This window comes from Sorex fumeus, unplaced genomic scaffold, assembly GCF_029834395.1.
Source record: "Sorex fumeus unplaced genomic scaffold, SorFum_2.1 ptg000035l, whole genome shotgun sequence".
NCBI classification, from domain to species: Eukaryota; Metazoa; Chordata; class Mammalia; order Eulipotyphla; family Soricidae; genus Sorex; species Sorex fumeus.
Window position 1 is genome coordinate 9611939 of NW_026606092.1, and position 12660 is coordinate 9624598.

Genomic DNA, 12660 nt, shown 5'->3' on the forward strand with positions numbered 1-12660 from the left:
TATATATATATATATATGGGTATAAGTATATATAAGGCACCCACATTTCAAGCTTCAACAATAAAATTTCTAATTTCACCTATTTGCAGGTGCCCCTTTTTAACAATTTTTAACACTGTATAAATACAAACTCAGAATCATGTAAATTAATTTGATGTTCCTTAAATCACTCAATCAAGATTAGATGGGGCTTGATTAGTCATTGTTCCAATGAATGAAAAATATGTAAGTAAATATTTATATAGTCAAGATGTGTTTCTTCTGATGCAATTTATTCCACCATATAAGATGATGAAATAATTATTTCAGTGTTGACAATTTCTCTTTGATATAACACAATCAAAAATATTAAACTATAAGGATTATAATTTATTCATCTCTGAGCTTAAATTATTGACCATAATACAACAATATTTCTGTAAAAATACCTTCATTTAAAGATGTTTTGTTTAAGAAAAAAAATCATAACAATCTTTTACCTGTGTTGTGATATTTAACTATCATTAAATTTTCTTAAAGTGAATTATGTAATTTTCATTTAAAACATAAGAAATATAGGGAGGGCTAGAGAGATAATACAGTGAATAGAATAGTGCTTGCTTTGCACAAGACTAATGAAGATTTGAATCGTTTAGTTCCCTGAGCTTGCCAGGAGTGATACCTAAGCTCAGAGCCAGGAGTATGCCTTGAGTACTGCTGGGTGAGCCCAAAACACAAAATGACAACAATAAAAAAAACTAAGCAAACAAAACATATATGAAGAAAAATAGAAGTTATACCAATTCGGGTGTACAAGATGAATGAAAAACTGAATTTTAGAGCTAAACATTCATAATTTAACTTTTCTATTGGGTGACCTTGTGCAAATTACTAAAACTCTTAGTTTTCTCATCTATAAAATGGTTTAATGAAAATAATGGTTTGCACTTTTATCAAAGGCTATTCTGACAAGTAAATGAGCTAAGGCTAGAATAATGTTTAGTACATAGGAAGTGCAATGTAAATATTGAATATTATTATGAAATGAATAACTGAGGATTTTAAGCTTAAATTTAAGTCTTTGCGTGCCACATTTGGATTTTGGAACAAGAAATGCCTAGATTCAATTTTTGCTTCCACCATGCAGAAGCTGTATGAATTTAAAATCATAATTTATCTCCCCACAAAAGGAGGGTGAAAAAAGTATATTTGAAAGTTCAGGAAAATATCTCCCTTTATAGGTAGGAAAAGAACAAAAAATACAGGCATGCACTACAAACTTGTGAAGGTTATATTATACAGTAACCATGTATACCAGCAGTATAGTAGATGTAATTATATTTTAGGTTTTGCGAAAGTATTTTTATGTCTTGGAGACTTAATTCACACAGACAGGCACTGCTGTGCATACTGACTCATTTATTTTCCAAAGAAATCCATAAGGCATCATCCTCATTTTACAGATGAGGAGCCAAGGCAGAGAAAGGTTAGACAACTTATCCAAGTTTATAAAACTAAATGATGGATTCAGAATGAGAATCTGGGCAGTATGGTACCAGACATAGTACATTCTGCTGCCTGTGAACATTTCCACATTTAGACACAGAATGAAGCAGTTCTTAATGTAATTACTTAAAAAAAAGAACATAAAACTTGTATCTATTTTAGTAGCCTAAGAGTTGAATTTGCCTAAAAAGGCTTCCTCCTACTAAATATCTCAAAATATCAAAATAAATATATCAAATATTCCCCAAATTAAGCTAGGTGCATAGGATCTAAAAACTCCAAGGTAATAGAAGAATTGCTAAGGATATGCTAATCTTCATAGTTGAGACACTTGTGACTTAAGAAGTACAACATGAAAAGGAGATAAGTCTAAATCCAAGTGAGATGGGGATCTAGTATGCTTCTTAAAACACTCAATACTTAAAATACTGAGTGTAGGGAGCCAGAGCCAGGTACAGCTGGTAAGGTGCTTGCCTTGCACACGGTCAGCATAGGTTGGATTCTTGGCATCCTATATGGTCCTCAGAGCCCCTCCAGAAATATTTCCTGAGCGCAGAGCCAGGAGTAACCCCTGAGCATCACTGGGTGTGACCTAGAAACAAAACAAAACTCAATAAAGCAAACAAAAACACAGGATCTAGAAATATTTACTGATCTGTGAAGATAATAGGTTGATACTACTTTTCTACTGGCAGATTTTTAGGAGAGACAAAGTCTCTCAAATTCATGATCACTGTATTGACCTATGGTATGATGTACAGATTTATACCTGGACAACAGGTATAAAGAAACCCTTATCAAATGAATAATTCAAATAATCAAGATTTGAGTATGACCAGAAGAACTTGTTCAAGCAGGAAGCTTGCAGGAGTTGAGGGGGACAATTAAGATAGAGAAGGGACCACTATGATGATTGGAAATGATCACTCTGGCCAAAACTGAGTGCTGAAAGTAGGTAAAAAGATATGCATGCTAACTTTCACGATCTGTTTTTACAAACCAAATGCCTCCCACATATATATGTAAATATATATATGTATATCTATCTATCTATCTATCTATCTATCTATCTATCTATCTATCTATCTAAAGAGAGAGAGAAAGAGAGAAGAAAGAGAAAGGAGAGAAGAAAAGTGTCTGCTGTGGGCAGGCTGGAAGCAGGAGGTGAGAAGGAAGCTGGGGACATCTGTGGTGAAAATTGTACACTAGTGAAGAGATGGGTGTTGGAACAAGGTATAGTTGAAACACAATTATGAGCAAATTTGTAATTATCTCAAATTAAGAAAAAAGATTTGAGTATGAAAAGCACTTTGCAGAAGTAAATATAAATCATGCCTTTAGGGAATTTACTCACAACACACTCCTTATACTTTCATGGATTTAAAACAGGTTAATATAATCTCACAAAAAATTATAAAATAAATACTAAGCAAAAATTGTTAACAGCAATATGTGGCAGAAACAATACACACAATTTATACAGAATGTTATATACTTTTAAATAATGACATGTACAAAGTAAGAATATTAAAGAGAAAGGCTGAGAAGGTTTTAAGTGAATTAATTAAATTGATGACATGCATTTAATTGTTAATAAGAGAAATAAGAATATGGTTAAGAAACATGGTAAAATTTTAAAATTATAGGCAGATTTGAAAGAATATTAAATAGGGCTCCAGGAAATAAATGTTATAATTAAAATAAAGTATATAAAAAGCCAAATCACACATTTATAAAAGCAAAATGCCTAGTGTAATATAACTAGAATAATGTTGCTGCTGTGTTACTTTGAAAATAAGTATTGTCATACCAAAATGTTTACTGCTTAAGGACAAATGGTTTATTTCATCAGAAGTGTTTTACATATCTAACTTCGAAAGTCTATTTCCAGATGACCTCATAAAGAGGCATTCTTTGTGAGATGATGACTTTAACTTTTTACTAATTGATATCTCAAGCTGACACAAATTTACAGCATACTTTAATAATATGACATCAATTTTATTTATCTGCTGTCAAAATTACAGTAGTTTGAAGATTATAATAACTAAAATGTAATATTTCAAGTGTAAAAATCTCAAAAACATTTTATTGTTTCATGTAAAGTGCAGTGTTACTAATTTAGAAATATATTTTCAAAAATTAGATTAATAAGATGCATATGCCCACGATAAAACTCATATGCCACTTCAAAATAACGTATTGGCAAAAAATAGCAACCATTTATTATGTAAACCATTTCTTTGTGAAAAATATAAAGAAGTGAATTAAAAGAAAATACCGCAGATCAAAGTGTGACACTTACGTTCCAGAATTTAATGAAAATTTGTTTTCTGAAAGCTTATAATAAAAGAGAAGAAACACAATTTTAAAGTGAAGCTTCAACATTAGACATTAGGTAATAAAAGAATACTTAAAATATAAAAAGAGATGAACAAAAAAAGACAAGTCAAATAAGTAGATAAATAATTCTCTACATCCATTTACTGATCCACCTTCTCTGAGGAAAATTAAACAACAGAATATATAAGGAAAATTCATTTTAATTACAGGTATTTGAGGAAATAGATTATGCTTTGTAGAAAGCCAGCATAAGCTTCATGATAAATTTAGGGAAAGAAATGACAATAATGGTAAACTGAAATATGAAATTAGTAAGACAAAATTCTAAGCAAAATATTAAAAGCCTGATATATATAAACATATATTATATAACATATATATAAACATGATATATATTCAACATATAAAAATTGAGTAGGTCCTGGATAATTTATGTCTTTACCACTAATATCAGGATGACTTAGCAATGAAATATTGATTAATAGAATTAATCACACTGATATATTAAAATAGAAAATCATTGAAATTTCTCAGTAATTAAGCAGAATAATTTAATAACTCATTCATAATAAGTATCATTAGTACACTAGTTACAAACATAAGATAAAAGGATTTATTTGTTCATTATGGGGACCACACCCAGTGGGGCTCTAGCTTACACCTGGTTCTTCACTCAGGATTCACTCCTACTGGCTCTATGAACTAACTGGGGTGCTGGGAATTGAATTTAGGTCAGGGTGGCCTCTGGGCTACCAAGGCTATACCCAACTCTTTGGGGATTGCAGTGCTGGGGCTTAAATTCCATGGCTTTACATGAGAGGCATGCGTTCTGTCACTTGAGATACTTCCCCAGCTCTATTAAAGTGCTTTTTAAAAACCTCTTTATTAAAATATTCTTACAACACAGCATGGTTGTTAAATGATTCATTTTGCTCTAAATTTCCCAGTTCCTTTGTAGCATACCAGAACCAATTGCCTACCCGTGCTTAATGAATTGGAGTAGTTTAAGGACATTTTTCCAATTTTCTCTCACTGACTTGGTAAAAAATATGTCACAATTTAAAAGAACTTAAGTCCCTAAGGAGTTCAACAGACTGAAGTAGGATTTCTGTCAAGCCAGAAACAAACTGCTGATGTGTCAATTCACTAAGATTTTTGAAGTTATTTATTAGTGAATCATTGCCTGCTTATCCCCAGTAATACACACACTGGATTCATAGTCAGAATTCATAATGAACCTGATTTATAACTCAATGGGTAAACTATAAATGGAAAAAATAATAGGTAAAAGACAGAAACAAACAACAAAGAAGGTAAGATCGAAATAAATAATCTGAATATGAAGGAAACATAAGAAAGATTTCCAAGTGTGCAGTGGTAAGGAGCAATGAAATATGCAATTCACTGCAACATGGATGGAACTGGAAGATACCAAGTTCAAGATATCAAGAAGGATAAACACAGTATGAACTTATTATTTGTGGTATATGGAAAATCTCAATGAGGGAATGCAATGTAGTAAAGGGGGGATGCTTAGCTCACCTTTGACTCTAGAGAATAGGGATAGGAAGGACAGAGAAAGAAAGAAATCAAGGGAATGATTCAGAAAATGAGGAAGAAAGGTAATGTGGAGGAGTCCAGGGCCTGGGGTACATCAGTAATGTGGAGAGTGGCAGAGTCAACAGCACTGAAAACAGTGGATCCAAACTACAGCAGCCAAACTTTAAACTGTCAAGGTGTCAGGCTTGGAAGGTAAGAGAGAACCTAAGAACACTGGTGGAGGGAAGTTGACACTGGTGGTGGGATCGGTGCAAGAGTGTTATGTCTAAAACTCAACTATCAACTTTTTAAATCACACTTTGTTAATAAAAATTTTAAAATAATATATTCAACCTTATGGTGAAATAAAATGGTCCATAGGTCCAAAACAAAACCATAATGCTTTATAGTTCTATGCCTAGAAGAGATTTAAATAGCTGATGATGTCATCTGGTTGTCAAGAAAGTGGAGCAATAGTAATTCATACGTGATTGGTTGACACAGCCGCTTCAGAGAACAATCTGGCAATGGTCCACAAAATTGAAAGAGCACAAAACTGCATCTTAAACATAAATACTGTGTCTGCTATGAGCCCTTTCCTGACTCTCCAAACAGCCTGAGGCAAAGCTCTCATATTTATTTTAAATTATATAACTTTCTTGAGAGTTAACTTTCTAACTCTAACTTTCATTAAAGTAACAGTAGACATTAGTTTCCTCAGGCTTCCCAGAATCCTAGCACACACTTTGCCAATTGGGGAAATACAAAAAGTTCACCAGAGGTTTTCTTATCTGTAAATAACTCCTTTGCTTTCCAAACTTACTAGGGCCAAGGCAATTAACTTTTCATACCCAGTGTGTTCAATATCTACTAGAAATTCTTGCTCAGAGAACGCACTCACATGAGACTGTTTAATTTTTAATTATTGAGTAGTTCCTGAGTAAAAATATCATTCCAAACAATGTGGTTCATTATAACATTGATTGGTTTGGTGAATGTTCTTTAGTTTTGGGTTTTCTGGACTCTGAACTGACCCCAAGGGCTATCCTGGAGGTGTTCAGGAGACTGTGCAGTATAGGGGAATCAAACCCTTTGCCTGGTGCATGCAAAGCATAAACTCCAGCCTTTTCAGTGATAAATTACCAACCATTTTAACTGTTTGTTAAGGAAATATTTGTAAAAATATGAATTCATTCAATGTTCAAGAATTAGTCCATTACATACACTTACTCTTTCTTCTTAATTTATGCACTATTTTCAAGGATTGTTTTTCCGTACTAAACCAAATTATTTGAGGAAGTCAAGGAAACTGTTAGGGAAATTGTTACATTAGATGTTATAGAAATCCATTTAATTCAGAAATGAAACTAGCAAACAATACAAAATGTCACCTATATACATAATGATTTTCCATTTAGCAAACATTTATGACTCAGGATTTCTGTTTTTAAATAGCTATCAAACTCCTTATTGCCTGGGACAGGGCCACACCTGGTGATGTTAAGGGCTTAATTCTAGCTCTGGGATTAGGGATCACTCCTGGTGGGCTCAGGGGCCCATATGGGATGCTAAGGGTCAAACTGGGCCCACCACCATGCAAGACAGATGCCCTACCTACTGTGCTATTGCTTCGGGGTCTCTATCAAATGACATATGTAGTAACAACTGATAACTTTTTGAATTGGAAATGTTAATGGTTTCCCAAAGCCAAAGATTTGAATTTATGTATATATGTATATATTCCTCTGCCCCTCTCGGAGAGCCCGGCAAGCTACCGAGAGTATTCGATATGCCAGACACAGTAACAACAAAGTCTCCAATGGAGACATTACTGGGCCTGCTCGAGCAAATTGATGATCAACGGGAGGGCCTTTTATTGCCTTCTTGAAGAAAGCCTTATATGGTGCATTCAGGGAACTCAACATATGTTTAACTTTGTTTTGTATCGCTGGGCAAGTCATTGGCGTGAAAGGGTTCTTAGGATTTTTTATAGTTTTACTTGTCCAAGTGGTTCTCAAAAAATCCCGGGCCACACCAAGAAAATCTTGGCCAACTGGGTATGTAGTTTAATGAAAGAGCTCAAGGTTCTGCTTAGCTTCTGTAGTGCCAGCTCAGGGTTTCCAGGGCCAAAACTGTTGGTGCGGGGGTTTATGTAGTACAGGAGCTCAAACTAGTATTGAAAGCAACATATGCCTTAACCCCTCCAGGTTTATAATCAAATGCACTTCTAGAAATGCACCAAAACACATCAAAAATGACTTCCTTTTAATTTCCTGTGGGGACAACTTGCTGGCATGGGCAATGCTGAATTGCCATTTTGCCTTTCTCATCTTTTTGAGTTTGTCCCTTTGAGCCACACTGCATTTGCTGCTAACTATGCAATTAGGCTTCTCTGTCTGCCTCCCCTTCAATCTTTTTCTCCTTATTAAGCTAGTAGGAAAATGTTAAGCCCCTAGGCATCTGCATCTATTAATAGGAAGAGAAGATTAACTGTCACCATTGCATAGATTCATGATTAGTAGATGTTAGCAAGGTTCTCTTTTATTTCCTTCTTTTTAGTAACAAGAAATCCATGGGCATCATTGCAACATCATAAAAAGGCTCTGCAGTAGGTCTTCTAATCTGGTCCCTCATGGGAGACTGTTGGCACACAAGCGTGAATTGTCCATACCAGGATTAGAACATAGGAATCAATTAGACTTAGTTCAAGACTTTCATTTTACAGATAAAGAAATAAAGGTCATATGACCTGTCAGAACACATGCAAGTAATTAATGACAAAGCAGAAGATAGTCGGGTATTTAGGCTTCCTTCTCTTCTAACTCATCATACCTAAAATATCTCAGTATTTCAGTCCTGGAATTTAACATTTGATATGAATTAAGTAGTTACAATGTTTTATGATATTAAGAATATTGTCAACAAAACTAAACAGAATTATTAGAAAGTCGGTTGTAGAATAAAGAAAGTGTTTCTGATAGGAGGCAATCCAAGACACTTTGCATTTAATTTTAAAAAGTGGTGTTGGGAGCTGGAGTGATAGCACAGCAGGTAGGGCATTTGCCTTGCACGCGGCCAACCCGGGTTCGTTTCCCAGCATTCCATATGGACCCCTGAGCACTGCCAGGAGTGATTCCTGAGTGCAAAGCCAGGAGTAACCCCTGAGCATCGCCAGGTGTGACCCAAAAAGCAAAAATTAAATAAATAAATAAATAAATAAATAAATAAAAAGTGGTTGTTGACATTGCTCAGAACAGTGCTCTCCAAGATTCTCAGAACCAAACTGAATTGCTCAGGCTTTCTTCTCTCTGGCATGCAGAGTACTATGAGCTGAAGTTAATTGTGAACCGTATGCTAAAAGAATATATAACTCATTCCCTTCCTTTGATTAGAAAAATGATTGTCATTCCCTTAACTCTTTAGAAAAAGAATGAAAATGGGTATTTTATGTGAGGGTGTGAGTAGGGAGTTTGTCTCACATTCAGAGGACTGGATTTAGATCTCTAGCATTCTATGTGGTCCCTGGAATCTGACAAGAATTATTCCTGAGTGCAGAGCCAGCAGTAAGCCTCGAGTATGTCCTGAGAACCATGGGACTGGGGGCTGGGTGTGACTCCCAAACAAAACAAACATACAAACAAAAAAGAAAATGGGTGTTTTATAAAGTTGTGGGATTATCTTTGAAATGTGACTTCTTTCATCTAAGAAAATCTACACTTGCAGAGTAAATACGAATCAAGTGAAATCCCCACCCTTCTCCCTCATTCCCTAAACCCTGCACACACTATGGCTTCCTTACATACAAATCTTCTCCTGGCGGCAAGTTGGAATTCTCATAATCTATACAGTCTCCTCAGTTTATGCATTTTTCATTCATTTTTTCAATCTGTTGCAGTTTTTTCTTTGCTTATGTATTTATACATTTTAAATTATAAAGGCAACATTGATTTATAGGATTTAAAATATTATAAGAGTACAGGCAGACATCTTAGAATGTATAATACCACACCCTGCCTACCAATAAAGTCCCAAGTCACTGATAACACAGTTCACTGGATACACAAAACTATTTTTTTTTCTTGCTTGTTGGGTCACACCTGACGAAGCTCAGGGTTTTCTTGACTATGTACTCAGGAATTACTCCACACAGTCCCTTCTGTACTATTGCTTCAGCCTTCCCCACCCAACCTTTTTGATCCCTTACTCCCACCTGGCTCAGGAAACCTCATATTAGTTGTGAGAATCCAAGGCTTTGACTGTTCCCTTGCTTTAATTCTGTCCCGCATGGCTGAGTAATCAATCTAGCACTTGTACTCCTTACTCTATTTATTAAAATATATGCCTTCATCAATGTTCCATCAATGTTTTTGTAATGGCAAGACTTTACTTAGCTGAGTACTGCTCTCTCTCTCTCCTCTCTCTCTCTCTCTCTCTGTATGTGTGTATGTGCTTGCCACATCTTCATTCAATTATCTGTGCTTAAGCACTTGTAATTTTTTCATATCCTAGTTGTAAATAAAAATGCAATGGACATAGATGTACTTATATTTTTCCTTGATTTTTTTTAATGTTCAACAGAGAAATGCTAAGAGTGAAATTGCTGGATCATACAGGGCTGGAGCGATAGCACAGCAGGTGGGGCATTTATTTGCCTTGCACAGGCCGACATGGTCAGCCTGAATTGGATTCCTCCACCCCTCTCGGAGAGCCTGGCAAGCTGCTGAGAGTATCTCACCCGCACGGTAAAGCCTGGCAAGCTACCCGTGACGTATTCGATATGCCAAATGCAGTAACAAGTCTCACAATGGAGACGTTAATGGGCCTCCTTGAGCAAATCGATGAACAATGGGAGGACAGTGCTACAGTGCTACATGGTAGATCTATTTGTGAAATTTTGAGAAACCACCATGTTTTCCATGGAGGCAGAATGAATGTCAGTTCCACCTCATCAACACTATCTGAACACTCATATTATTTTGCACTCTTGTCAGCAATTATAGTATCTCATCCTTTTGATAAAGACCACTCTTACAGATATGAGGTGATAATCAATGTCCTCCAGATTTTCACTTTCTTGATAATGAGTGTCAGTAAACATTTTTTTTCATGTGCTTGCTGACTACGTGGATGTTTTATCTGATAAAGTATCAGTTTAGTTATTCTCTGCATTTTTTTAAGGAGGTTGTTTTCTTACTGTTGAGTCTTGTGAGCTCCTTAGATTTTTTCCCGATCAAATATGTGGCATATGAATATTTTCTGTCAATCAGTATGATGTCCTTTTATCATAATGGTAGTTTTTTTTTTTTAGCACAGAAGTTTTTTTTTTTTTTTTTTACAATTTTTTGTGTTTTGGTTTCAATTATACAATGATCAGATACCCATCCCTCCACCAGTGCCCATTTTCCACCACCATGGATAATATCCCTCCCACCCCCATCCCCCCATCCCCCCTGTCTCTGTGGCAGGGCAATCCCCTGTGTTCTCTCTCTCCTTTTGGGTGTTGTGGTCTGCAAAAGAGGCATTGAGTGGCAAACATGTTCAGTCCATAGTCTACTTTCGACATGCATCTCCCCTCCTGGGAGGATCCTCCAAACATCCTTTATTTGGTGCTCCCTTCTCTATCTGAACTGCCCTTTCCTCTAGGATACCCGGCTGGCCTCTAAGTTATGGAGTAATCCTCCTGGTGCTGATCTCAGCTATTCTTGGGTATTAATCTCATACTTTGTTACTTTATATCCCCCAGATGAATGCAATCTTTCTATGTCTATCCCTCTCTTTCTGAAAAATTTCGCTTAGCATGATACTTTCCATATTGTACCACTTGTATGTAAATTTCATGACTTCATCTTTTCTAAGCGCTACATAGTACTCCATTGTGTAGATGTACCAAAGTTTCTTTAACCAGTCATCTGTTCTTGGGCACTCAGGTTTCTTCCAGTTTCTGGCTATTGTAAAGAGTGCTGCAATGAACAAACAAGTGCAGATGTCACTTCGACTATACATTTTTGCCTCTCTGGGATATATTCCCAGGAGTGGTATTGCTGGGTCAAATGGGAGCTCAATTTCTAATTTTTTGAGAATCATCCATACTGTTTTCCAGAAGGGCTGAACCAGTGGACATTCCCACCAACAGTGAAGGAGTGTCCCTTTCTCGCCACATCCAAGCCAGCATCGGTTGCTTTTGTTCTTTTGAATGTGGGCTAGTCTCTGAGGTGTGAGATGGTATCTCATTGTGGTTTTGATCTGCATCTCCCTGATGATTAATGATGTAGAGCATTTTCTCATGTGCTTTTTTGCCATTCAGATTTCTTCTTTGAGAAAGTTTCTGTTCATTTCATTGCCCCATTTTTGGATGGGGTTGGATGTTTTCTTCTTGTGGAGTTTAACCAGTATTTTGTATATCCTGGATATCAACCCCTTGTCAGATGTTTATTCGGTGAATATCCTTTCCCATTCTGTAGACTGTCTTTGTATTTTGGTCACTGTTTCTTTGGAGGTGCAGAAGCTTCTTAGTTTAAGATAGTCCCATTTATCTATCTCTGTTTTCACTTGCTCGGCCAGTGGCGTGGCATCTTTGAAGATACCATTAGCTTCAATGTCATGGAGGGTTTTGCCAATTTTATCTTCAATGAACCTTATGGTTTCTGGTCTGATGTTGAGGTCTTTAATCCATTTTGATCTTACTTTTGTACATGGTGTTAGGCAGAGTTCTGAGCCTAGTTTTTTGCATGTAGCTGTCCAGTGATGCCAACACAATTTATTAAAGAGGCTTTCCTTACTCCACTTCACATTACTTGCACCTTTATCAAAGATTAGATGAGCATATGATTGAGGAGAGATGTCAGTGTATTCAACCCTGTTCCATTGGTCTGCAGTTCTGCCTTTGCTCCAGTACCATGCTGTTTTAATTATTACTGCTTTGTAGTACAGTTTGAAGTTCGGGAGGTTGATTCCTCCCATTTTCTTTTTCCCAAGAATTGCTTTAGCTATTCGTGGGGGCTTATTGTTCCATATAAATTTCAGGAGTGTTTGCTCCATTTCTTTGAAGAATGTCATGGGTATCCTTATAGGGATTGCATTGAATTTATACAATGCTTTTGGTAGTATTGCCATTTTGACAATGTTAAGTCTCCCGACCCATAAGCAGTGGATATCTTTCCATTTCCTCATGTCCTCTTTTATTTCCTGAAGTAGCGTTTTGTAGTTTTCTTTGTACAGGTCCTTTACTTCCTTAGTTATGCTGATTCCTAGGTACTTGATTTTCTGGGGCACAATTGTGAACGGGATTGTTTT